The sequence below is a fragment of the Oncorhynchus keta genome, unplaced genomic scaffold (genome assembly GCF_023373465.1).
Source record: "Oncorhynchus keta strain PuntledgeMale-10-30-2019 unplaced genomic scaffold, Oket_V2 Un_contig_5885_pilon_pilon, whole genome shotgun sequence".
Taxonomy (NCBI): domain Eukaryota; kingdom Metazoa; phylum Chordata; class Actinopteri; order Salmoniformes; family Salmonidae; genus Oncorhynchus; species Oncorhynchus keta.
In genome coordinates, this window is record NW_026288564.1 from 1 (window position 1) to 25000 (window position 25000).

General features: G+C 45.7%; 1 pseudogene; it reads left to right on the forward strand.

Moving 5' to 3' along the window:
* The first annotated feature begins 1732 nt into the window (after positions 1-1732).
* LOC127925572 (paired box protein Pax-5-like) overlaps positions 1733-25000 on the forward strand; it is a 74763-nt pseudogene continuing 51495 nt past the window's right edge.

Here is a 25000-nt window from a genome sequence, read left to right on the forward strand (position 1 = left end):
TATGTAGTGTTATGTAGCGGTTTGTAACATTATGTAGCATTATGTAGTGTTATGTAACGGTATGTAAAATAAAGTAGCGTTATGAAGCATTATGTAGTGTTATGTAGCATTATGTAGTGTTATGTAGCGGTATATAACATAATGTAGCATTATGTAGTGTTATGTAGCATTATGTAGTGTTATGTAGCATTATGTAGTGTTATGTAGCGGTATGTAACATAATGTAGCATTATGTAGTGTTATGTAGCATTATGTAGTGTTATGTAGCATTATGTAGTGTTATGTAGCGGTTTGTAACATAATGTAGCATTATGTAGTGTTATGTAGCGGTATGTAACATAATGTAGCATTATGTAGTGTTATGTAGCGGTATGTAACATAATGTAGCATTATGTAGTGTTATGTAGTGTTATGTAGCAGTATGTAAGGTTATGCACCATTATGTAGTGTTATGTAGCAGTATGTAGGTTATGCACCATTATGTAGTGTTATATAGCATTATGTAGTGTTATGGCAGTATGTAAAATAATGTAGCATTATGTAGCATTATGTAGTGTTATGTAGCAGTATGTAAGGTTATGCAGCATTATGTAGTGTCATGTATTGTTATGTAGTGTTATAAAGTTAAAATTATGTAGCATTATGTAGTGTTATGCAGTGTTATGTAACATTATGTAGCATTATGCGGTTATGTAGTGTCATGTATTGTTATTAGTGTTATGTAAATTATGGCAGCATTATGTAGTGTTATGTAGTGTTATGTAACATTTATGCAGCATTATGTAGTGTTTGTAGTGTTATGTAACATCATGCAGCACATGTAGGGTCATTTATTGTTATGTAGTGTTATGTAACATTGTAAGCATTATGTAGTGTTATGTAGTGTTATGTAACATTATGTAGCATTATGTAGGGTCATTTATTGTTATGTGCGTTATGTAACATTATGTACGATATGTAGCATTATGTAGCATTATGTAGTGGTAGTGTTATGTGTAGCATTATGTAGTGTTATAAACATTATGTGGCATTATGTAACATTATGTAGTGTTATGTAACATTATGTGTTATGTAGCATTATGTAACATTTATAGTGTCGTAGTGTTATGTAGTGTTATGTAGTGTTATGTAACATTATGTAGTGTTATGCAGCATTATGCAACATTTTGTAGTGTCATGTAGTGTTATGTAGTGTTATGTAGTGTTATTGCATTATGTAGTGTTATGTAGTGTTATGTAACATTATGTAGCATTATGTAGTGTTATGTAGTGTTATGTAACATTTATGTAGCATTATGTAGGGTCTATTGTATGTAGTGTTATGTAACATTATGTAACATTATGTAGCAGTTATGTAGCATTATGTAGTGTTATGTAACATTATGTAGCATTAGTGTCGTAGTGTTATGTAACATTATGTAGCATTATGTAACATTATGTAGTGTTATGTAACATTATGTAGTGTTATGTAGCATTATGTAACATTTGTAGTGTATGTAGTGTTATGTAGTGTCATGTAGTGTTATGTAACATTATGTAACATTATGTAGTTATGTAGCATTATGTAGTGTTATGTAACATTATGTAGTGTCATGTAGTGTAATGGAGTGTTATGTAGCATTGTGACCTTTGTCCAAACTTTCCACAGCGTCGTCGGTAGCGTCGACACAGGTTTTGCGGTGACCAGTGACTCGGCTGGCTCCTCCTACTCCATCAGTGGCATTCTGTATCAGCTCAGCTAACGACGGGAAGCGGAAGAGAGACGATGGTGAGAGACGGTGTGTGTGTGTTCGGTCTTCTCTGATGGGAGTGGAGAGTTACAGCTGATCAGCCAGGTCACACCAGACCCAAGGCCTTATTCCACGTTCCTTCAGGTCTGCAGGACGTCGGGAGATGAGTTCAAAACCGTCCGCTAGAGGCGACGATGGCGCTAGTTTCTCAACCATTAGGAATATTTAACCATAGAGTTGGGGGTAACCCTCACATTTAACCATAGAGTTGGGGGATAACCCTTACATTTAACCATAGAGTTGGGGGATAACCCTTACATTTAACCATAGAGTTGAGGGGTGATAACCCTTACATTTAACCATAGAGTTGAGGGGGGATAACCCTTACATTTAACCATAGAGTTGGGGGGGGGATAACCCTTACATTTAACCATCGAGTTGGGGGGATAACCCTTACATTTAACCATAGAGTTGGGGGATAACCCTTACATTTAACCATAGAGTTGGGGGATAACCCTTACATTTAACCATAGAGTTGGGGGGATAACCCTTACATTTAACCATAGAGTTGGGGGATAACCCTTACATTTAACCATAGAGTTGTGGGGGAATAACCCTTACATTTAACCATAGAGTTGGGGGATAACCCTTACATTTAACCATAGAGTTGGGGGATAACCCTTACATTTAACCATCGAGTTGGGGGGGGATAACCCTTACATTTAACCATAGAGTTGGGGGGATAACCCTTACATTTAACCATAGAGTTGGGGGATAATACATTTAACCATAGAGTTGGGGGGGATAACCCTTACATTTAACCATCGAGTTGGGGGGGATAACCCTTACATTTAACCATCGAGTTGGGGGGGATAACCCTTACATTTAACCATAGAGTTGGGGGGGATAACCCTTACATTTAACCATAGAGTTGGGGGGGGATAACCCTTACATTTAACCATAGAGTTGGGGGGGATAACCCTTACATTTAACCATAGAGTTGGGGGATAACCCTTACATTTAACCATAGAGTTGGGGGATAACCCTTACATTTAACCATAGAGTTTGGGGGATAACCCTCACATTTAACCATAGAGTTGGGGGGATAACCCTTACATTTACATTTAACCATAGAGTTGGGGGATAACCCTTACATTTAACCATAGAGTTGGGGGGGGATAACCCTTACATTTAACCATAGAGTTGGGGGATAACCCTTACATTTAACCATAGAGTTGGGGGATAACCCTTACATTTAACCATAGAGTTGGGGGATTTAACCCTTACATTTAACCATCGAGTTGGGGGATAACCCTTACATTTAACCATAGAGTTGGGGGATAACCCTTACATTTAACCATAGAGTTGGGGGATAACCCTTACATTTAACCATAGAGTTGGGGGGGATAACCCTTACATTTAACCATAGAGTTGGGGGATAACCCTTACATTTAACCATAGAGTTGGGGGATAACCCTTACATTTAACCATAGAGTTGGGGGATACATTTAACCATAGAGTTGGGGGATAACCCTTACATTTAACCATAGAGTTGGGGGATAACCCTTACATTTAACCATAGAGTTGGGGGATAACCCTTACATTTAACCATAGAGTTGGGGGGGATAACCCTTACATTTAACCATAGAGTTGGGGGATAACCCTTACATTTAACCATAGAGTTGGGGGGATAACCCTTACATTTAACCATAGAGTTGGGGGGGGATAACCCTTACATTTAACCATAGATTGGGGGGATAACCCTTACATTTAACCAGAGTTGGGGGGATAACCCTTACATTTAACCATAGAGTTGGGGGATAACCCTTACATTTAACCATAGAGTTGGGGGGATAACCCTTACATTTAACCATAGAGTTGGGGGATAACCCTTACATTTAACCATAGAGTTGGGGGGGATAACCCTTACATTTAACCATAGAGTTGGGGGGGATAACCCTTACATTTAACCATAGAGTTGGGGGGGATAACCCTTACATTTAACCATAGAGTTGGGGGGGGGGATAACCCTTACATTTAACCATAGAGTTGGGGGATAACCCTTACATTTAACCATAGAGTTTGGGGGATAACCCTTACATTTAACCATAGAGTTGGGGGATAACCCTTACATTTAACCATAGAGTTGGGGGGGATAACCCTTACATTTAACCATAGAGTTGGGGGGGGGATAACCCTTACATTTAACCATAGAGTTGGGGGGATAACCCTTACATTTAACCATAGAGTTGGGGGGGGGGGGATAACCCTTACATTTAACCATAGAGTTGGGGGATAACCCTTACATTTAACCATAGAGTTGGGGGGGGATAACCCTTACATTTAACCATAGAGTTGGGGGATAACCCTTACATTTAACCATAGAGTTTGGGGGATAACCCTTACATTTAACCATAGAGTTGGGGGATAACCCTTACATTTAACCATCGAGTTGGGGGGATAACCCACATTTAACCATAGAGTTGGGGGATAACCCTTACATTTAACCATAGAGTTGGGGGATAACCCTTACATTTAACCATAGAGTTGGGGGATAACCCTTACATTTAACCATAGAGTTGGGGGGGATAACCCTTACATTTAACCATAGAGTTGGGGGGGATAACCCTTACATTTAACCATAGAGTTGGGGGGGATAACCCTTACATTTAACCATAGAGTTGGGGGGGATAACCCTTACATTTAACCATAGAGTTGGGGGGATAACCCTTACATTTAACCATAGAGTTGGGGGGGATAACCCTTACATTTAACCATAGAGTTGGGGGGGATAACCCTTACATTTAACCATAGAGTTGGGGGGGATAACCCTTACATTTAACCATAGAGTTGGGGGGGGATAACCCTTACATTTAACCATAGAGTTGGGGGGTATAACCCTTACATTTAACCATAGAGTTGGGGGGATAACCCTTACATTTAACCATAGAGTTGGGGGGATAACCCTTACATTTAACCATAGAGTTGGGGGATAACCCTTACATTTAACCATAGAGTTGGGGGGATAACCCTTACATTTAACCATAGAGTTGGGGGGATAACCCTTACATTTAACCATAGAGTTGGGGGATAACCCTTACATTTAACCATAGAGTTGGGGGGATAACCCTTACATTTAACCATAGAGTTGGGGGATAACCCTTACATTTAACCATAGAGTTGGGGGGGATAACCCTTACATTTAACCATAGAGTTGGGGGATAACCCTTACATTTAACCATAGAGTTTGGGGGATAACCCTTACATTTAACCATAGAGTTGGGGGGATAACCCTTACATTTAACCATAGAGTTGAGGGGGATAACCCTTACATTTAACCATAGAGTTGGGGGGGATAACCCTTACATTTAACCATAGAGTTGGGGGATAACCCTTACATTTAACCATAGAGTTGGGGGGATAACCCTTACATTTAACCATAGAGGGGGGATAACCCTTACATTTAACCATAGAGTTGGGGGGATAACCCTTACATTTAACCATAGAGTTGGGGGATAACCCTTACATTTAACCATAGAGTTGGGGGATAACCCTTACATTTAACCATAGAGTTTGGGGGATAACCCTTACATTTAACCATAGAGTTGGGGGGGATAACCCTTACATTTAACCATAGAGTTGGGGGTAACCCTTACATTTAACCATAGAGTTGGGGGATAACCCTTACATTTAACCATAGAGTTGGGGGATAACCCTTACATTTAACCATAGAGTTGGGGGATAACCCTTACATTTAACCATAGAGTTGGGGGGGATAACCCTTACATTTAACCATAGAGTTGGGGGGGATAACCCTTACATTTAACCATAGAGTTGGGGGGGATAACCCTTACATTTAACCATAGAGTTGGGGGGATAACCCTTACATTTAACCATAGAGTTGGGGGGGGGATAACCCTTACATTTAACCATAGAGTTGGGGGGGGGATAACCCTTACATTTAACCATAGAGTTGGGGGATAACCCTTACATTTAACCATAGAGTTGGGGGATAACCCTTACATTTAACCATAGAGTTGGGGGGGGATAACCCTTACATTTAACCATAGAGTTGGGGGGGATAACCCTTACATTTAACCATAGAGTTGGGGGATAACCCTTACATTTAACCATAGAGTTGGGGGATAACCCTTACATTTAACCATAGAGTTGGGGGATAACCCTTACATTTAACCATAGAGTTGGGGGGATAACCCTTACATTTAACCATAGAGTTGGGGGATAACCCTTACATTTAACCATAGAGTTGGGGGATAACCCTTACATTTAACCATAGAGTTGGGGGATAACCCTTACATTTAACCATAGAGTTGGGGGATAACCCTTACATTTAACCATAGAGTTGGGGGATAACCCTTACATTTAACCATAGAGTTGGGGGATAACCCTTACATTTAACCATAGAGTTGGGGGGATAACCCTTACATTTAACCATAGAGTTGGGGGGGGGATAACCCTTACATTTAACCATAGAGTTGGGGGGATAACCCTTACATTTAACCATAGAGTTGGGGGATAACCCTTACATTTAACCATAGAGTTGGGGGGGGATAACCCTTACATTTAACCATAGAGTTGGGGGGGATAACCCTTACATTTAACCATAGAGTTGGGGGGATAACCCTTACATTTAACCATAGAGTTGGGGGGGATAACCCTTACATTTAACCATAGAGTTGGGGGATAACCCTTACATTTAACCATAGAGTTGGGGGATAACCCTTACATTTAACCATAGAGTTGGGGGATAACCCTTACATTTAACCATAGAGTTGGGGGATAACCCTTACATTTAACCATAGAGTTGGGGGGATAACCCTTACATTTAACCATAGAGTTGGGGGGATAACCCTTACATTTAACCATAGAGTTGGGGGATAACCCTTACATTTAACCATAGAGTTGGGGGATAACCCTTACATTTAACCATAGAGTTGGGGGGATAACCCTTACATTTAACCATAGAGTTGGGGGATAACCCTTACATTTAACCATAGAGTTGGGGGATAACCCTTACATTTAACCATAGAGTTGGGGGGGATAACCCTTACATTTAACCATAGAGTTGGGGGATAACCCTTACATTTAACCATATAGTAACCCTTACATTTAACCATAGAGTTGGGGGGGTAACCCTTACATTTAACCATAGAGTTGGGGGGGATAACCCTTACATTTAACCATAGAGTTGGGGGGGGGGATAACCCTTACATTTAACCATAGAGTTGGGGGGGATAACCCTTACATTTAACCATAGAGTTGGGGGATAACCCTTACATTTAACCATGGAGTTGGGGGGATAACCCTTACATTTAACCATAGAGTTGGGGGGATAACCCTTACATTTAACCATAGAGTTGGGGGATAACCCTTACATTTAACCATAGAGTTGGGGGATAACCCTTACATTTAACCATAGAGTTGGGGGATAACCCTTACATTTAACCATAGAGTTGGGGGGGATAACCCTTACATTTAACCATAGAGTGGGGGGGGGATAACCCTTACATTTAACCATAGAGTTGGGGGGGGATAACCCTTACATTTAACCATAGAGTTGGGGGGGGGATAACCCTTACATTTAACCATAGAGTTGGGGGATAACCCTTACATTTAACCATAGAGTTGGGGGATAACCCTTACATTTAACCATAGAGTTGGGGGGGGGATAACCCTTACATTTAACCATAGAGTTGGGGGATAACCCTTACATTTAACCATAGAGTTGGGGGGATAACCCTTACATTTAACCATAGAGTTGGGGGGGGATAACCCTTACATTTAACCATAGAGTTGGGGGATAACCCTTACATTTAACCATAGAGTTGGGGGATAACCCTTACATTTAACCATAGAGTTGGGGGATAACCCTTACATTTAACCATAGAGTTGGGGGATAACCCTTACATTTAACCATAGAGTTGGGGGGATAACCCTTACATTTAACCATAGAGTTGGGGGATAACCCTTACATTTAACCATAGAGTTGGGGGGGGATAACCCTTACATTTAACCATAGATTGGGGGGGATAACCCTTACATTTAACCATAGAGTTGGGGGGATAACCCTTACATTTAACCATAGAGTTGGGGGATAACCCTTACATTTAACCATAGAGTTGGGGGATAACCCTTACATTTAACCATAGAGTTGGGGGATAACCCTTACATTTAACCATAGAGTTGGGGGATAACCCTTACATTTAACCATAGAGTTGGGGGATAACCCTTACATTTAACCATAGAGTTGGGGGATAACCCTTACATTTAACCATAGAGTTGGGGGATAACCCTTACATTTAACCATAGAGTTGGGGGATAACCCTTACATTTAACCATAGAGTTGGGGGATAACCCTTACATTTAACCATAGAGTTGGGGGATAACCCTTACATTTAACCATAGAGTTGGGGGATAACCCTTACATTTAACCATAGAGTTGGGGGGATAACCCTTACATTTAACCATAGAGTTGGGGGATAACCCTTACATTTAACCATAGAGTTGGGGATAACCCTTACATTTAACCATAGAGTTGGGGGATAACCCTTACATTTAACCATAGAGTTGGGGGGGATAACCCTTACATTTAACCATAGAGTTGGGGGGGATAACCCTTACATTTAACCATAGAGTTGGGGGATAACCCTTACATTTAACCATAGAGTTGGGGGATAACCCTTACATTTAACCATAGAGTTGGGGGGATAACCCTTACATTTAACCATAGAGTTGGGGGATAACCCTTACATTTAACCATAGAGTTGGGGGATAACCCTTACATTTAACCATAGAGTTGGGGGGATAACCCTTACATTTAACCATAGAGTTGGGGGGATAACCCTTACATTTAACCATAGAGTTGGGGGGATAACCCTTACATTTAACCATAGAGTTGGGGGATAACCCTTACATTTAACCATAGAGTTGGGGGGGGATAACCCTTACATTTAACCATAGAGTTGGGGGATAACCCTTACATTTAACCATAGAGTTGGGGGGATAACCCTTACATTTAACCATAGAGTTGGGGGGATAACCCTTACATTTAACCATAGAGTTGGGGGGATAACCCTTACATTTAACCATAGAGTTGGGGGGGATAACCCTTACATTTAACCATAGAGTTGGGGGATAACCCTTACATTTAACCATAGAGTTGGGGGGATAACCCTTACATTTAACCATAGAGTTGGGGGATAACCCTTACATTTAACCATAGAGTTGGGGGATAACCCTTACATTTAACCATAGAGTTGGGGGGATAACCCTTACATTTAACCATAGAGTTGGGGGGGGGATAACCCTTACATTTAACCATAGAGTTGGGGGATAACCCTTACATTTAACCATAGAGTTGGGGGGATAACCCTTACATTTAACCATAGAGTTGGGGGATAACCCTTACATTTAACCATAGAGTTGGGGGATAACCCTTACATTTAACCATAGAGTTGGGGGATAACCCTTACATTTAACCATAGAGTTGGGGGGATAACCCTTACATTTAACCATAGAGTTGGGGGATAACCCTTACATTTAACCATAGAGTTGGGGGATAACCCTTACATTTAACCATAGAGTTGGGGGATAACCCTTACATTTAACCATAGAGTTGGGGGATAACCCTTACATTTAACCATAGAGTTGGGGGATAACCCTTACATTTAACCATAGAGTTGGGGGATAACCCTTACATTTAACCATAGAGTTGGGGGGGATAACCCTTACATTTAACCATAGAGTTGGGGGATAACCCTTACATTTAACCATAGAGTTGGGGGATAACCCTTACATTTAACCATAGAGTTGGGGGGGATAACCCTTACATTTAACCATAGAGTTGGGGGATAACCCTTACATTTAACCATAGAGTTGGGGGGGGATAACCCTTACATTTAACCATAGAGTTGGGGGGGATAACCCTTACATTTAACCATAGAGTTGGGGGATAACCCTTACATTTAACCATAGAGTTGGGGGATAACCCTTACATTTAACCATAGAGTTGGGGGATAACCCTTACATTTAACCATAGAGTTGGGGGGATAACCCTTACATTTAACCATAGAGTTGGGGGGATAACCCTTACATTTAACCATAGAGTTGGGGGATAACCCTTACATTTAACCATAGAGTTGGGGGATAACCCTTACATTTAACCATAGAGTTGGGGGGATAACCCTTACATTTAACCATAGAGTTGGGGGATAACCCTTACATTTAACCATAGAGTTGGGGGATAACCCTTACATTTAACCATAGAGTTGGGGGGGGATAACCCTTACATTTAACCATAGAGTTGGGGGGATAACCCTTACATTTAACCATAGAGTTGGGGGGGGGATAACCCTTACATTTAACCATAGAGTTGGGGGATAACCCTTACATTTAACCATAGAGTTGGGGGGGGATAACCCTTACATTTAACCATAGAGTTGGGGGGATAACCCTTACATTTAACCATAGAGTTGGGGGATAACCCTTACATTTAACCATAGAGTTGGGGGGGATAACCCTTACATTTAACCATAGAGTTGGGGGATAACCCTTACATTTAACCATAGAGTTGGGGGATAACCCTTACATTTAACCATAGAGTTGGGGGGATAACCCTTACATTTAACCATAGAGTTGGGGGATAACCCTTACATTTAACCATAGAGTTGGGGGGATAACCCTTACATTTAACCATAGAGTTGGGGGGATAACCCTTACATTTAACCATAGAGTTGGGGGGATAACCCTTACATTTAACCATAGAGTTGGGGGGGGATAACCCTTACATTTAACCATAGAGTTGGGGGATAACCCTTACATTTAACCATAGAGTTGGGGGGGATAACCCTTACATTTAACCATAGAGTTGGGGGATAACCCTTACATTTAACCATAGAGTTGGGGGATAACCCTTACATTTAACCATAGAGTTGGGGGGATAACCCTTACATTTAACCATAGAGTTGGGGGGGGGATAACCCTTACATTTAACCATAGAGTTGGGGGGATAACCCTTACATTTAACCATAGAGTTGGGGGGGATAACCCTTACATTTAACCATAGAGTTGGGGGATAACCCTTACATTTAACCATAGAGTTGGGGGATAACCCTTACATTTAACCATAGAGTTGGGGGATAACCCTTACATTTAACCATAGAGTTGGGGGATAACCCTTACATTTAACCATAGAGTTGGGGGATAACCCTTACATTTAACCATAGAGTTGGGGGATAACCCTTACATTTAACCATAGAGTTGGGGGATAACCCTTACATTTAACCATAGAGTTGGGGGGGATAACCCTTACATTTAACCATAGAGTTGGGGGGATAACCCTTACATTTAACCATAGAGTTGGGGGGGGGATAACCCTTACATTTAACCATAGAGTTTGGGGGGATAACCCTTACATTTAACCATAGAGTTGGGGGGGGGATAACCCTTACATTTAACCATAGAGTTGGGGGATAACCCTTACATTTAACCATAGAGTTGGGGGGATAACCCTTACATTTAACCATAGAGTTGGGGGGATAACCCTTACATTTAACCATAGAGTTGGGGGATAACCCTTACATTTAACCATAGAGTTGGGGGATAACCCTTACATTTAACCATAGAGTTGGGGGGGATAACCCTTACATTTAACCATAGAGTTGGGGGGGAGGGGATAACCCTTACATTTAACCATAGAGTTGGGGGGGGATAACCCTTACATTTAACCATAGAGTTGGGGGGGGGGGATAACCCTTACATTTAACCATAGAGTTGGTGGGGAGGGGATAACCCTTACATTTAACCATAGAGTTGGGGGGGTAACCCTTACATTTAACCATAGAGTTGGGGGGGATAACCCTTACATTTAACCATAGAGTTGGGAGGGGTAACCCTTACATTTAACCATAGAGTTGGGGGGGGATAACCCTTACATTTAACCATAGAGTTGGGGGGGTAACCCTTACATTTAACCATAGAGTCTGGGGGGGATAACCCTCACATTTAACTGTTAGCGATTTTACGTTTAAAGTCACACAGACAAAGACACAGAAACAGACAGCAGAAGATGACAGACAGACACACAGACAGACAGACACAGAGACAGAGAGCAGAAGATGACAGACAGACACACACAGACAGACAGACACACACACACAGACAGACACAGAGACAGACAGCAGAAGATGACAGACAGACAGACACATACAGACAGACAGACACAGAGACAGACAGCAGAAGATGACAGACAGACACAGAGACAGACAGCAGAAGATGACAGACACAGACAGACAGACAGACAGACAGACAGACAGACAGACAGACAGACAGACAGACAGACAGACAGACAGACAGCAGAAGATGACAGACACACACAGACAGACAGACAGACACAGAGACAGACAGCAGAAGATGACAGACACACACAGACAGACAGACACAGAGACAGACAGCAGAAGATGACAGACAGACACAGAGACAGACAGCAGAAGATGACAGACCCCCCGTGGAGTAGAGGACAGATGGAGGGAAGCCAACACATCAGGCCCAATGACCCAATGACAGATGTGTGTGTGTCTGTGTGTGTCTGTGTGTGTGTGTGTGTGTGTGTGTGTGTGTCTCTGTGTGTGTGTGTGTGTCTCTGTGTGTGTGTGTGTCTCTCTGTGTGTGTGTGTGTGTGTGTTTGTATGTGTTGAGCACAAGGGGCTTTGAAACCCACAACTGGCAAGACCAAAGTAAATATCTTTATTGAGACCTGTTTAGTCTGTGTTACTGTACAGGTATGTATGCGTATGTGTGTGTGTCTGTGTGTCTGTGTGTCTCTGTGTGTGTGTGTGTGTGTGTGTGTCTGTGTGTCTCTGTGTGTGTGTGTGTGTGTGTGTGTGTGTGTGTCTGTGTGTCTCTGTGTGTGTGTGTGTGTGTGTCTGTGTGTCTCTGTGTGTGTGTGTCTTTGCGTCTCTGTGTGTGTGTGTGTGTGTCTGTGTGTCTCTGTGTGTGTGTGTGTGTGTGTGTGTGTGTGTGTGTGTGTGTGTGTGTGTGTGTGTGTGTGTGTGTGTGGAGCCCAGCAGTGTTCCGTCACCCCCCTTGTTGTGACATCTGGTCCTGTCTCATTTACTGCAGGGTACTGTCTGATGACTTTTTAATGTACACACACACACACACACACACACACACACACACACACACACACACACACACACACACACACACACACACACACACACACACACACAGACAGACAGAGAGACACACACACACCTGTACACCCTGGTTTATAATAACACACACACACACACACCCACGCGCTCCCATGTCTCCTAAACATTCCAGAGAATTCCGCTGACCCCCTAGAGTGTCCTGAACGTTTCCGATACGCTCTGATAAACGCCTCCCGTCAAAACAGCGGGAACCCTCCACAGTGAGCGCCACACGGACGGGTTTGAATCAGTCGACAGAGAGAGGGGGCTTTACCAGCTCTTGTCTGGGATTATATTATATTACACTATATTATATTACACTATATTATATTATATTACACTATATTATATTATATTATACTATATTATATTATATTACACTATATTATATCATATTATATTATATCATATTATATTATACATATATTATATTATATCATATTATATTATATATATTATATTACATCATATTATATTATATCATATTATATTACTATATTACTATATTATATTATATCATATTATATTTTATTATATTATATTATACTATATTATATTACACTATATTATATTATATTATATTATATTATATTATATTACACTATATTATATATATTATATTATACTATATTATATTACACTATATTATATTATATTATATTATTATACTATATTATATTATATATTATATTACACTATATTATATCATATTATATTATACTATATTATATTACTATATTATATTATATTATATCATATTATATTATACTATATTATATTACACTATATTATATTATATCATATTATATTATACTATATTATATTACACTATATTATATAATATTATATTATATTGGCCTGTTCTGATAATACTATTCATATGATAGTTTTGAGCTACACTATGTCCGTTGTACTCGTTCTAGTCTATGTCCATTCTAGTCATTCTAGTTCTATGTCCATTGTACTCATTATAGTCTATGTCCATTCTAGTCATTATAGTTCTATGTCCATTGTACTCATCATAGTCTATGTCCACTCTATTCATTATAGTTCTATGTCCATTGTACTCGTTTAGTCTATGTCCATTCTAGTCATTATAGTTCTATGTCCGTTGTACTCGTTATAGTCTATGTCCATTCTAGTCATTATAGTTCTATGTCCATTGTACTCGTTATAGTCTATGTCCATTCTATTCATCATAGTTCTATGTCCGTTGTACTCGTTATAGTCTATGTCCATTCTAGTCATCATAGTTCTATGTCCGTTGTACTCATTATAGTCTATATCCATTCTACTCATTATAGTTCTATGTCCATTGTACTCATTATAGTCTATGTCCATTCTATTCATTATAGTTCTATGTCCGTTGTACTCGTTATAGTCTATGTCCATTCTAGTCATTATATTTCTAGTTGTAGTCATTATAGTCTATGTCCATTCTACTCATTATATTTCTATGTCCGTTTTACTCGTTATAGTCTATGTCCATTCTATTCATTATAGTTCTATGTCCATTCTAGTTGTAGTTCTATGTCCGTTGTACTCATTATAGTCTATGTCCATTCTATTCATTATAGTTCTATGTCCATTCTAGTCATTCTAGTTCTTGTACTCGTTATAGTCTATGTCCATTCTAGTCATTATAGTTCTATGTCCGTTGTACTCAATATAGTCTATGTCCATTCTAGTCATTATATTTCTATGTCCGTTGTACTCGTTATAGTCTATGTCCATTCTATTCATTATAGTTCTATGTCCGTTGTACTCATTATAGTCTATGTCCATTCTAGTCATTCTAGTTCTATGTCCATTGTACTCGTTATAGTCTATGTCCATTCTATTCATCATAGTTCTATGTCCGTTGTACTCATTATAGTCTATGTCCATTCTAGTCATTATAGTTCTATGTCCGTTGTACTCGTTATAGTCTATGTCCATTCTATTCATTATAGTTCTATGTCCGTTGTACTCGTTATAGTCTATGTCCATTCTAGTCATTATATTTCTATGTCCGTTGTACTCATTATAGTCTATGTCCATTCTACTCATTATATTTCTATGTCCGTTTTACTCGTTATAGTCTATGTCCATTCTATTCATTATAGTTCTATGTCCGTTGTACTCGTTATAGTCTATGTCCATTCTAGTCATTATAGTTCTATGTCCGTTGTACTCGTTATAGTCTATGTCCATTCTATTCATTATAGTTCTTGTCCGTTGTACTCGTTCTAGTCTATGTCCATTCTAGTCATTATAGTTCTATGTCCGTTGTACTCGTTATAGTCTATGTCCATTCTAGTCATTATAGTTCTATGTCCATTTCGTTATAGTCTATGTCCATTCTATTCATCATAGTTCTATGTCCGTTGTACTCATTATAGTCTATGTCCATTCTAGTCATTATAGTTCTATGTCCATTGTACTCATTATAGTCTATGTCCATTCTATTCATTATAGTTCTATGTCCGTTGTACTCGTTATAGTCTATGTCCATTCTAGTCATTATATTTCTAGTCCGTTGTACTCATTATAGTCTATGTCCATTCTACTCATTATATTTCTATGTCCGTTTAATCGTTATAGTCTATGTCCATTCTAGTCATTATAGTTCTATGTCTATTCTATTCATTATGTTTCTATGACAGCGTCTCAGCGGTCTGTTCCATTCTCTCATTAACAGCTCTGCTAATCACAGCGACAATTAGCCTAGCCCCCGCTGTGGCCTCACACACACACACACACACACACACACACACACACACACACACACACACACACACACACACACACACACACACACACACACACACACACACACTGCCTAATAGCCTCAGACACACAGAAAAACACGACAGGGGAAACATCATGCCAAAAGACAACATGATCTCACAGCTAATTTGACTTCACATTCTGACGTTTCTCCACGTTTCTCCAGACGTAAAATATGTTAAAAAAAATAAAAAGTTAGACACCTCACAGCTGGTTAAATTTAGGCAATCATTCTGATTGGTTAAGGTAAGGGTTAAGGTTTGGGATAGGGTTATGATTGGTTAAGGTCTGGAATAGGTTTATGATTGGTTAAGATAAGGGTTATGATTGGTTAAGGTAAGGGTTAAAGTCTGGGATAGGGTTATGATTGGTTAAGATAAGGGTTAAGGTCTGGGATAGGGTTATGATTGGTTAAGATAAGGGTTGAGGTCTGGGATAGGGTTATGATTGGTTAAGATAAGGGTTAAGGTCTGGGATAGGGTTATGATTGGTTAAGGTAAGGGTTAAGGTCTGGGATAGGGTTATGATTGGTTAAGATAAGGGTTGAGGTCTGGGATAGGGTTGTGATTGGTTAAGGTAAGGGTTAAGGTCTGGGATAGGGTTGTGATTGGTTAAGGTAAGGGTTAAGGTCTGGGATAGGGTTATGATTGGTTAAGGTAAGGGTTAAAGTCTGGGATAGGGTTATGATTGGTTAAGGTAAGGGTTAAAGTCTGGGATAGGGTTATGATTGGTTAAGATAAGGGTTAAGGTCTGGGATAGGGTTGTGATTGGTTAAGGTAAGGGTTAATGTCTGGGATAGGGTTGTGATTGGTTAAGGTAAGGGTTAAGGTTTGGGATAGGGTTGTGATTGGTTAAGGTAAGGGTTAAGGTTTAGGATAGGGTTGTGATTGGTTAAGGTAAGGGTTAAGGTTTAGGATAGGGTTGTGATTGGTTAAGGTAAGGGTTAAGGTTTAGGATAGGGTTGTGATTGGTTAAGGTAAGGGTTAAGGTCTGGGATAGGGTTGTGATTGGTTAAGGTAAGGGTTAAGGTTTAGGATAGGGTTGTGATTGGTTAAGGTAAGGGTTAAGGTTTGGGATAGGGTTGTGATTGGTTAAGGTAAGGGTTAAGGTTTAGGATAGGGTTGTGATTGGTTAAGGTAAGGGGTAAGGTTTAGGATAGGGTTGTGATTGGTTAAGGTAAGGGTTAAGGTCTGGAATAGGGTTATGCATTCAGTTGTACAACTGACTAGGGGAGGGGGAAGTCGGGATGAATGGATCGGGGGAAGTTGGTGAGGAGAGGAGGACCATGGGAGAACTTGACTTGTGGGGCCTAAAGGAGACTATTGTGTCTAACTCTCTTCTCTCCCCTATACAGGGGTGTGTCCTGGTCTCTCCCCCCCTACACAGGGGTGTGTATCCTGGTCTCTCCCTAAACAGGGGTGTGTATCCTGGTCTCTCCCCTACACAGGGGTGTGTATCCTGGTCTCTCTCCCCCTACACAGGGGTGTGTATCCTGGTCTCTCCCCTACACAGGGGTGTGTATCCTGGTCTCTCTCCCCTACACAGGGGTGTATCCTGGTCTCTCTCCCCCTACACAGGGGTGTGTATCCTGGTCTCTCCCCCTACACAGGGGTGTGTATCCTGGTCTCTCTCCCCTACACAGGGGTGTATCCTGGTCTCTCCCCTACACAGGGGTGTGTATCCTGGTCTCTCTCCCCTACACAGGGGTGTGTATCCTGGTCTCTCCCCTACACAGGGGTGTGTATCCTGGTCTCTCTCCCCTACACAGGGGTGTGTATCCTGGTCTCTCCCCCCCTACACAGGGGTGTGTATCCTGGTCTCTCTCCCCTACACAGGGGTGTGTATCCTGGTCTCTCTCCCCTACACAGGGGTGTGTATCCTGGTCTCTCCCCTACACAGGGGTGTGTATCCTGGTCTCTCCCCTACACAGGGGTGTGTATCCTGGTCTCTCTCCCCTACACAGGGGTGTGTATCCTGGTCTCTCTCCCCTACACAGGGGTGTGTATCCTGGTCTCTCCCCTACACAGGGGTGTGTCCTGGTCTCTCCCCTATACAGGGGTGTGTATCCTGGTCTCTCTCCCCTACACAGGGGTGTGTATCCTGGTCTCTCCCCCCTACACAGGGGTGTGTATCCTGGTCTCTCTCTCCTACACAGGGTGTGTATCCTGGTCTCTCTCCCCTACACAGGGTGTGTATCCTGGTCTCTCTCCCCTACACAGGGGGTGTGTCCTGGTCTCTCCCCTACACAGGGGTGTGTATCCTGGTCTCTCTCCCCCTACACAGGGGTGTGTATCCTGGTCTCTCTCCCTACACAGGGGTGTGTATCCTGGTCTCTCTCCCCTACACAGGGTGTGTATCCTGGTCTCTCTCCCCTACACAGGGGTGTGTATCCTGGTCTCTCTCCCCTACACAGGGGGTGTATCCTGGTCTCTCCTACACAGGGGTGTGTATCCTGGTCTCTCCCCTACACAGGGGTGTGTATCCTGGTCTCTCTCCCCTACACAGGGGGTGTATCCTGGTCTCTCTCCCCTACACAGGGGTGTGTATCCTGGTCTCTCTCCCCTACACAGGGGTGTGTATCCTGGTCTCTCTCCCCTACACAGGGGTGTGTATCCTGGTCTCTCCCCTACACAGGGGTGTGTATCCTGGTCTCTCCCCTACACAGGGGTGTGTATCCTGGTCTCTCTCCCCTACACAGGGGTGTGTATCCTGGTCTCTCCCCTATACAGGGGTGTGTATCCTGGTCTCTCTCCCCTACACAGGGGTGTGTATCCTGGTCTCTCTCCCCCTACACAGGGGTGTGTATCCTGGTCTCTCCCCTACACAGGGGTGTGTATCCTGGTCTCTCCCCTATACAGGGGTGTGTATCCTGGTCTCTCTCCCCTACACAGGGGTGTGTATCCTGGTCTCTCCCCCTACACAGGGGTGTGTATCCTGGTCTCTCTCCCCCTACACAGGGGTGTGTATCCTGGTCTCTCTCCCCCTACACAGGGGTGTGTATCCTGGTCTCTCTCCCCCTACACAGGGGTGTGTGTCCTGGTCTCTCTCCCCCTACACAGGGGTGTGTATCCTAGTCTCTCCCCCCCTACACAGGGGTGTATCCTGGTCTCTCTCCCCCTACACAGGGGTGTGTATCCTGGTCTCTCTCCCCTACACAGGGGTGTGTATCCTGGTCTCTCTCCCCTACACAGGGGTGTGTATCCTGGTCTCTCTCCCTACACAGGGGTGTGTATCCTGGTCTCTCCCCTACACAGGGGTGTGTATCCTGGTCTCTCCCCCCCTACACAGGGGTGTATATCCTGGTCTCTCCCCCTACACAGGGGTGTATATCCTGGTCTCTCTCCCCTACACAGGGGTGTGTATCCTGGTCTCTCTCCCCTACACAGGGGTGTGTATCCTGGTCTCTCTCCCCCTACACAGGGGTGTATCCTGGTCTCTCTCCCCTACACAGGGGTGTGTATCCTGGTCTCTCCCCCCCTACACAGGGGTGTGTATCCTGGTCTCTCCCCTACACAGGGGTGTATATCCTGGTCTCTCCCCTACACAGGGGTGTGTATCCTGGTTTAATCCTCCTACACAGGGGTGTGTATCCTGGTCTCTCCCCTACACAGGGGTGTGTATCCTGGTCTCTCCCCCCCTACACAGGGGTGTATCCTGGTCTCTCTCCCCTACACAGGGGTGTGTATCCTGGTCTCTCTCCCCCTACACAGGGGTGTGTATCCTGGTCTCTCTCCCCTACACAGGGGTGTGTCCTGGTCTCTCCCCTACACAGGGGTGTGTATCCTGGTCTCTCCCCTACACAGGGGTGTATCCTGGTCTCTCTCCCCTACACAGGGGTGTGTATCCTGGTCTCTCCCCTACACAGGGGTGTGTATCCTGGTCTCTCCCCCCTACACAGGGGGTGTGTCCTGGTCTCTCCCCCTACACAGGGGTGTGTATCCTGGTCTCTCCCCCCCTACACAGGGGTGTGTATCCTGGTCTCTCTCCCCTACACAGGGGTGTGTATCCTGGTCTCTCTCCCCCACACAGGGGTGTGTCCTGGTCTCTCCCCCCCTACACAGGGGTGTGTATCCTGGTCTCTCCCCCCCTACACAGGGGTGTGTATCCTGGTCTCTCTCCCCTACACAGGGGTGTGTATCCTGGTCTCTCTCCCCCTACACAGGGGTGTATCCTGGTCTCTCTCCCCCTACACAGGGGTGTATCCTGGTCTCTCTCCCCTACACAGGGGTGTGTATCCTGGTCTCTCTCCCCCTACACAGGGGTGTGTATCCTGGTCTCTCTCCCTACACAGGGGTGTGTATCCTGGTCTCTCTCCCCTACACAGGGTGTGTATCCTGGTCTCTCTCCCCTACACAGGGGTGTGTCCTGGTCTCTCTCCCCTACACAGGGGTGTGTATCCTGGTCTCTCTCCCCTACACAGGGGTGTGTATCCTGGTCTCTCTCCCCTACACAGGGTGTGTATCCTGGTCTCTCTCCCCTACACAGGGGTGTGTATCCTGGTCTCTCTCCCCTACACAGGGGTGTGTCCTGGTCTCTCCCCTACAGGGGTGTGTATCCTGGTCTCTCCCCTACAGAGGGGTGTGTATCCTGGTCTCTCCCTACACAGGGTGTGTATCCTGGTCTCTCTCCCTACACAGGGGTGTGTATCCTGGTCTCTCCCCTACACAGGGGTGTGTATCCTGGTCTCTCCCCTACACAGGGGTGTGTATCCTGGTCTCTCCCCTACACAGGGGTGTGTATCCTGGTCTCTCCCCTACACAGGGGGTGTGTATCCTGGTCTCTCCCCTACACAGGGGTGTGTATCCTGGTCTCTCTCCCTACACAGGGGTGTGTATCCTGGTCTCTCCCCTACACAGGGGTGTGTCCTGGTCTCTCTCCCCCTACACAGGGGTGTGTATCCTGGTCTCTCCTACACAGGGGTGGGGTATCCTGGTCTCTCCCCTACACAGGGGTGTGTATCCTGGTCTCTCCCCCTACACAGGGGTGGGTATCCTGTCTCTCTCCCCTACACAGGGGGTGTATCCTGGTCTCTCCCCTACACAGGGGTGTGTATCCTGGTCTCTCTCCCCTACACAGGGGTGTGTCCTGGTCTCTCTCCCCTACACAGGGGGTGTGTCCTGGTCTCTCCCCTACACAGGGGTGTGTATCCTGGTCTCTCCTCTACACAGGGGTGTGTATCCTGGTCTCCCCCTACACAGGGGTGTGTATCCTGGTCTCTCCCTACACAGGGGTGTGTATCCTGGTCTCTCTCCCCTACACAGGGGTGTATCCTGGTCTCTCTCCCTACACAGGGGTGTGTATCCTGGTCTCTCTCCCTATACAGGGGTGTGTATCCTGGTCTCTCTCCCCCTACACAGGGGTGTGTATCCTGGTCTCTCTCCCCTACACAGGGGTGTGTATCCTGGTCTCTCCCCTACACAGGGGTGTGTATCCTGGTCTCTCCCCTACACAGGGGTGTGTATCCTGGTCTCTCCCCCCTACACAGGGGTGTGTCCTGGTCTCTCTCCCTTACACAGGGGTGTGTCCTGGTCTCTCTCCCCCTACACAGGGGTGTGTATCCTGGTCTCTCCCCCCTACACAGGGGTGTGTCCTGGTCTCTCCCCCTACACAGGGGTGTGTCCTGGTCTCTCCCTACACAGGGTGTGTGTCCTGGTCTCTCTCCCTACACAGGGTGTGTATCCTGGTCTCTCTCCCCTACACAGGGGTGTATCCTGGTCTCTCCCCTACACAGGGGTGTATCCTGGTCTCTCCCCCCCTACACAGGGGTGTATCCTGGTCTCTCCCCCCCTACACAGGGGTGTATCCTGGTCTCTCCCCCCCTACACAGGGGTGTATCCTGGTCTCTCTCCCCTACACAGGGGTGTGTATCCTGGTCTCTCTCCCCTACACAGGGGTGTGTATCCTGGTCTCTCCCCCCCTACACAGGGGTGTATCCTGGTCTCTCTCCCCTACACAGGGGTGTGTATCCTGGTCTCTCTCCCCTACACAGGGGTGTGTATCCTGGTCTCTCCCCTACACAGGGGTGTATCCTGGTCTCTCTCCCCTACACAGGGGTGTGTATCCTGGTCTCTCCCCTACACAGGGGTGTGTATCCTGGTCTCTCTCCCCTACACAGGGGTGTATCCTGGTCTCTCTCCCCTACACAGGGGTGTATCCTGGTCTCTCTCCCCTACACAGGGGTGTGTATCCTGGTCTCTCTCCCCCTACACAGGGGTGTGTATCCTGGTCTCTCTCCCCTACACAGGGGTGTGTCCTGGTCTCTCTCCCTAAACAGGGGGTGTATCCTGGTCTCTCTCCCCTACACAGGGGTGTGTATCCTGGTCTCCCTACACAGGGGTGTATCCTGGTCTCTCCCCCTACACAGGGGTGTGTCCTGGTCTCTCCCTACACAGGGGTGTGTGTCCTGGTCTCTCTCCCCTACACAGGGGTGTGTATCCTGGTCTCTCCCCTACACAGGGGTGTGTATCCTGGTCTCTCTCCCCTACACAGGGGTGTATCCTGGTCTCTCCCCTACACAGGGGTGTGTATCCTGGTCTCTCCCCTACACAGGGGTGTATCCTGGTCTCTCCCCTACACAGGGGTGTATCCTGTCTCTCCCCTACACAGGGGGTGTATCCTGGTCTCTCCCCTACACAGGGGTGTATATCCTGGTCTCTCTCCCCTACACAGGGGTGTGTATCCTGGTCTCTCTCTCCCCTACACAGGGGTGTATATCCTGGTCTCTCTCCCCTACACAGGGGTGTATCCTGGTCTCTCTCCCCTACACAGGGGTGTGTATCCTGGTCTCTCCCCCTACACAGGGGTGTGTATCCTGGTCTCTCTCCCCTACACAGGGGTGTATCCTGGTCTCTCTCCCCCTACACAGGGGTGTGTATCCTGGTCTCTCCCCTACACAGGGGTGTGTATCCTGGTCTCTCTCCCCCTACACAGGGGTGTGTCCTGGTCTCTCCCCCCTACACAGGGGTGTGTCCTGGTCTCTCTCCCCCTACACAGGGGTGTGTATCCTGGTCTCTCTCCCCTACACAGGGGTGTGTATCCTGGTCTCTCTCCCCCTACACAGGGGTGTGTCTGTCCTTGACTTCTGAAACATGATATTTGTTGAGGTTAATGAATAACGTATTTTTGTGATTTGAGTTTAATATAGAACTTTAATATATTTTAATATATGTTTTCAGGGTTCAGTTCCTCTGGGAGGGGGGTAGGTCTGTTTTTCAGGGTTCAGTTCCTCTGGGAGGGGGGTAGGTCTGTTTTTCAGGGTTCAGTTCCTCTGGGAGGGGGGTAGGTCTGTTTTTCAGGGTTCAGTTCCTCTGGGAGGGGGGTAGGTCTGTTTTTCAGGGTTCAGTTCCTCTGGGAGGGGGGTAGGTCTGTTTTTCAGGGTTCAGTTCCTCTGGGAGGGGGTAGGTCTGTTTTTCAGGGTTCAGTTCCTCTGGGAGGGGTAGGTCTGTTTTTCAGGGTTCAGTTCCTCTGGGAGGGGGGTAGGTCTGTTTTTCAGGGTTCAGTTCCTCTGGGAGGGGGGTAGGTCTGTTTTTCATGGTTCAGTTCCTCTGGGAGGAGGGTAGGTCTGTTTTTCAGGGTTCAGTTCTTCTGGGAGGGGGTAGGTCTGTTTTCAGGGTTCAGTTCCTCTGGGAGGGGGTAGGTCTGTTTTTCAGGGTTCAGTACCTCTGGGAGGGTGGTAGGTCTGTTTTTCATGGTTCAGTTCCTCTGGGAGGTGGGTAGGTCTGTTTTTCATGGTTCAGTTCCTCTGGGAGGGGGTAGGTCTGTTTTTCAGGGTTCAGTTCCTCTCGGACGGGGTAGGGTTCAGTTCCTCTGGGAGGGGGGTAGGGTTCAGTTCCTCTGGGAGGGGGGTAGGGTTCAGTTCCTCTGGGAGGGGGGTAGGTCTGTTTTTCAGGGTTCAGTTCCTCTGGGAGGGGGTAGGTCTGTTTTTCAGGGTTCAGTTCCTCTGGGAGGGGGTAGGGTTCAGTTCCTCTGGGAGGGGGTAGGGTTCAGTTCCTCTGGGAGGGGGTCTCAGTTCCTCTGGGAGGGGGTAGGGTTCCTCTGGGAGGGGTAGGGTTCAGTTCCTCTGGGAGGGGGTAGGGTTCAGTTCCTCTGGGAGGGGGTAGGTCTGTTTTTCAGGGTTCAGTTGTTGTGGACAGGGTGGCTTGGAGTTGCAAAGGGTTTGGGGACAGGGTGGCTTGGGGTTGCTAGGGGTGTTGTGGACAGGATGGCTTGGGGTTGCTAGGGGTGTTGTGGACAGGGATAGCTTGGGGTTGCTATGGGTGTTGTGGACAGGATGGCTTGGGGTTGCTTGGGGTGTTGTGGACAGGATGGCTTGGGGTTGCTATGGGTGTTGTGGACAGGATGGCTTGTGGTTGCTATGGGTGTTGTGGACAGGGTGGCTTGGAGTTGCTAGGGGTGTTGGGGACAGGGATAGCTTGGGGTTGCTGTGGGTGTTGTGGACAGGGTGGCTTGGGGTTGCTAGGGGTGTTGGGGACAGGGATAGCTTGGGGTTGCTTGGGGTGTTGGGGACAGGGATAGCTTGGGGTTGCTAGGGGTGTTGGGGACAGAGATAGCTGCGGGTGGCTGTGGGTGTTGTGGACAGGGTGGCTTGGGGTTGCTAGGGGTGTTGGGGACAGGGATAGCTTGGGGTTGCTAGGGGTGTTGGGGACAGGGATAGCTTGGGGTTGCTGTGGGTGTTGTGGACAGGGTGGCTTGGGGTTGCTAGGGGTGTTGGGGACAGGGTGGCTTGGGGTTGCTGTGGGTGTTGGGGACAGGGATAGCTTGGGGCTGCTGTGGGTGTTGTGGACAGGGTGGCTTGGGGTTGCTAGGGGTGTTGGGGACAGGGATAGCTTGGGGTTGCTAGGGGTGTTGGGGATAGGGATAGCTTGGGGTTGCTAGGGGTGTTGGGGACAGGGATAGCTTGGGGTTGCTGTGGGTGTTGTGGACAGGGTGGCTTGGGGTTGCTAGGGGTGTTGGGGACAGGGTGGCTTGGGGTTGCTGTGGGTGTTGTGGACAGGGTGGCTTGGGGTTGCTAGGGGTGTTGGGGACAGGGATAGCTTGGGGTTGCTTGGGGTGTTGGGGACAGGGATAGCTTGGGGTTGCTAGGGGTGTTGTGGACAGGGATAGCTTGGGGTTGCTTGGGGTGTTGTGGACAGGATGGCTTGGGGTTGCTAGGGGTGTTGTGGACAGGGATAGCTTGGGGTAGCTTGGGGGTGTTGGGGACAGGGATAGCTTGGGGTTGCTAGGGGTGTTGTGGACAGGGATAGCTTGGGGTTGCTTGGGGTGTTGTGGACAGGATGGCTTGGGGTT